Source organism: Gadus chalcogrammus, chromosome 10 (assembly GCF_026213295.1).
Source record: "Gadus chalcogrammus isolate NIFS_2021 chromosome 10, NIFS_Gcha_1.0, whole genome shotgun sequence".
Lineage (NCBI taxonomy): Eukaryota > Metazoa > Chordata > Actinopteri > Gadiformes > Gadidae > Gadus > Gadus chalcogrammus.
In genome coordinates, this window is record NC_079421.1 from 4,612,916 (window position 1) to 4,616,861 (window position 3,946).

At 53.2% G+C, this 3,946-nt stretch overlaps 1 protein-coding gene across 1 annotated transcript in view; it reads left to right on the forward strand.

Moving 5' to 3' along the window:
• Window positions 1-840: 840 nt before the first annotated feature.
• Window positions 841-3,946, forward strand: part of LOC130390944 (X-linked interleukin-1 receptor accessory protein-like 2) — a 176,269-nt gene continuing 173,163 nt past the window's right edge. Inside the window, exon 1 of the mRNA XM_056601126.1 lies at window positions 841-897. The gene's annotated coding sequence lies outside the window, so the exon portion shown is untranslated. The remainder of the gene's footprint in view (window positions 898-3,946) is intronic.

Genomic DNA, 3,946 nt, shown 5'->3' on the forward strand with positions numbered 1-3,946 from the left:
TTGAAACACTTTCAGACTTGAGACCACATTCCCATTTTCGTGCATCTCTTTGCTGCTCTTCGTGACCCGGACAGGCTCACGGAGGCACGACGGATCCGCCGGTTCTGAAGGACCTTGACACCCTGTTGGACAACCAAGTGGACCGGACCGTCCGATCCCAAATATTTAAAATGTAAACCCGACTGAACCCTGGATCAGAGGAATATACATCTGCGAACCTCCGGCGGTAGTATCTCGTCTCCTCACGGTGGAGGTCCATGCTTCCTAACTTCAGCGGAGGCGATGGGAGTTATTTTTGGCTGCGTAAAGTAGAGCGACTTTTCCACGCCGCTGCTCGGACCTAGCCGTCAACCGCTCGGTGGGGGGAAGAGAAGAGGAGAGTCTTATCCAGCGGGTAGAAGAGGCTCCGGAAACTTCAGCCGCAGTCCATCGCCTCGGATCTCCCCGCTGCTCGCCTGCTGAGCCCCAGCGAAACCGACTCACGGAATAACAGAGACGGAGACCCAAACAACGAGGAGGAGGAGCGGATTGCGTGTTGAAACGTACATGATACAGTGGGAAGGGAGAAGAGGGGGTGTCTCCGCTTTGAAACAAGAAAGAAACTCTTGGCAGCATCTCTGCTGCGGGGAGTCCCCCTCCAGTCCGCTGTGGTTCTCTCCTCCTCCTCCTCCTCCTCCTCCTCCTTCTCATCCTCCTCCTCCTCCCGACTCCAGCTGGACGCTCACAGCCCGCCCGGTGCTGGACGAGTCAGGACGGCTCTCCTCTCCATGGTCTCGGCCAGGACTCCGGAAGAACCGGGACATGAGTGGGATTATTTAACCGTTTCTCTGAATCGAGGCATTTTGATTTCTCTTCGCCATAGCTCTCTCTCATAAGGATTATCCCTCTCCACGGCAGGTAAGGTTCCCTCTCTCCTCGTGTGCGCGCCTGTGCCCTATGTTGCTCAGAGTGCGTGGAGCCTTTACGCACGGATGAACCGAGTGTTTCGGTGAACTTGTGGGTGAAAACCCAAAGTTCGATCGTGTAGTGGGTCTTTTCGATGGAAGTCCACTCTTCCTGCGCGACAGTTTGTTGATCTGGCAAAGTAGCGAGGCGGTGCTGCAGGGGTCGTACGGAGCCAATGGCAGCACTGTGGAGACAGCAGCACCGTCGGCATGGAGAGAGCGGCACAGTCAGTGTGGGGACAGAAACACATCAGTATGGAGGTAGAAACACCACCAGTATGAAGACAGAAACACCATCAGTATGGGGGTAGAAACACCACCAGTATGAAGAAAGAAACACCATCAGTATGGAGGTAGAAACACCATCAGAATGTAGACAGAAACACCATCAGTATGCAAGGCAGCTCTGATAACTATTTGGCACCGCTCCGCTACGAGTGGCTCAGTAAATGTCCTCCTCTTTAAAGAATAAATGGGGTGACTGTTCCCCTCGCCGCTTCCTGCCAACGCCAAGTGCTCTTAAATATTTTCTTATTTGTCTTTGAAAGGGGCCACAGTGCGCGTTTCAGACGCGTTTTTTGATCTACGAGAGCGGCCAGCCTCTGTGCTGTGTTGGGGGATAAGACGCGTTGTGACTCTGAAGCGTCCCGAGGCGTCCGACTCTACGGAAGACACCTCATGTCAGACGCGTTTCCTGCACTGTATAATTTTCTAATTTGTTGGAAGTCTTCCGAAACACAGACTCCGTTTGTCTGGCCGCATTAGGAAGAGCAGGTGGTGTGTGTGTGTGTGTGTGTGTGTGTGTGTGTGTGTGTGTGTGTGTGTGTGTGTGTGTGTGTGTGTGTGTGTGTGTGTGTGTGTGTGTGTGTGTGTGTGTGTGTGTGTGTGTGTGTGTGTGTGCAGCTTCCAAGAGATTTAGTACTAGAAAGGTTAGAAAAGCAGTGTTTCCGAGCGCGTGCGAGAGATGGACGTGTTTATTTAGGAGTGCGCGCGTGTATCAGGGTTATTCGCCGTGCGCGTGTGCGTGCGCCCATAAGCGCGTGTGCCCCTCTGCGTTCAGCCAAAATGGGGGTGGGGGGAGTGGGGGGGGGGGGGGGTGGCGTGCGAGAGAAGCGCGAAGGGTTTAATTATCTCGATCGTTTAACGACAGCGCGAGCATCAATCGCGTCGCTCCGCCTCGCGAACAGAGCGAGATTCAGCAGCACGAGCCGCGGAGCTGCTGCTGCTGCTGGTGGCGCGAGGCGGGCGGCGGCGCGCCAGCTGCCGGACCGGACCCGGTGATTTATATGGTGAAGTCGGCGTATAGATCAGACTGTGCGTTCCCCGGTCGGTAGAGGGACTGCCAGCAGAACGCCTCTGTCACATTTACCATCACTGGCCATCTATTAGAGCGAGAGAGAGAGAGAGGGAGGGAGGGAGAGCGAGAGGGAGAGAGGGAGAGCGAGAGGGAGAGAGAGGTGGGAGATAGAGAAGCAACTATAAAGAGAGGTCCGTGTGCGATAAGTCAGCGAGACAAAGGAGGAAAAAAGTAGATTAAACATTAAGATAGGAGGTAAGATTAAATATTAAAGGAAGGAGCTGTAGCAGAGGAGGCAGAGGGGGAGATATCCTCGGTAGGGAGAAGTAACGAGGGAGGAGCAGGGGTCACACAGAGAGGAGGATGAGAGGGGAGTTGGTTCTGCTCTGACAATTATACCGGCCAGCAATAACCTGACCCCCTCCAACACCACAATGAGTCTCTCCTACTGCTCCTTTAATATCCTTTACAGGGAGGTGCCCCTCGCCTCTCCTACTCCTCCTTTAATACCTGTCATTTAAAGAGAGATGCCCCTCATCTCTCCTACTCCTCCTTTAATACCTCTAATTTACAGGGAGCTGCCCTACATCTCTCCTACTCCTCCTTTAATACCTCTCATTTACAGGGAGCTGCCCTTCGTCTCTCCTACTCTTCCTTTAATACCTCTCCTTTACAGGGCGCTGCCCTTCGTCTCTCCTACTCCTCCTTTAATACCTCTCCTTTACAGGGAGCTGCCCTTCGTCTCTCCTACTCCTCCTTTAATACCTCTCCTTTACACCCTTCATCTCTTCTACTCCTCCTTTAATACCTCTCCTTTACAGGGAGCTGGACTTCGTCTCTCCTACTCCTCCTTTAATACCTCTCCTTTACAGGGAGCTGCACTTCGTCTCTCCTACTCCTCCTTTAATACCTCTCCTTTACAGGGAGCTGCCCTTCGTCTCTTCTACTCCTCCTTTAATACCTCTCATTTACAGGGAGCTGCCCCTAATCTCTCCTACTCCTCCTTTAATACCTCTCCTTTAAAGGGAGCTAACCCTTGTCTCTCCTGCTCCTCCTTGAATACCTCTCCTTTCCGAAACGCATCTAGTTCATGCATTTTATCGTGCACCTGTTTCTACCTAAACATTCTACTGGAACAGGGAACTACATTGTATTTGAGATATGATATTGGTTATTGATTATCGCCATGTTTAGCCACCATAGCTGTGAAAGATACAGAACTGATCAGCAGAGCGGGCGATCAAGAGAGGCAGAGAGGTGGACATGGAGGAGGAGGAGGAGGAGGAGGAGGAGGAGGAAGATCGGTAACATTACCCTCGTTCACGAGAGAAGGAACAGGAACACATGAGCGGCTGAGAAACCAACAGCCTAAAGACTGAGGGAGGAAGAGGAGAGACACAGAGAGGAGGGAGACAGGGGGAAGCAGAACGGGGGGGGGGGGGGTGGACAGAGACAGGGCTAGGGGGTGCGTCACGTCCCGGAGCCGGACACAGGGGGAGATTTACACACATGGGGGAGAGTGGGGTCGAGATGGGAGGAGAGAGTGGAGAGGGGAGGACCGGGGGAGATGGGGAAGAGGGGGGAGGCGTCATAAATCGCAGGGAAGGAGGAGAGAGGTGCTCAAAATATACGAGGGCCATGAGATAGAGGGAGAGGGAGTGAGAGAGAGAGAGAGAGAGAGAGAGAGAGAGAGAGAGAGAGAGAG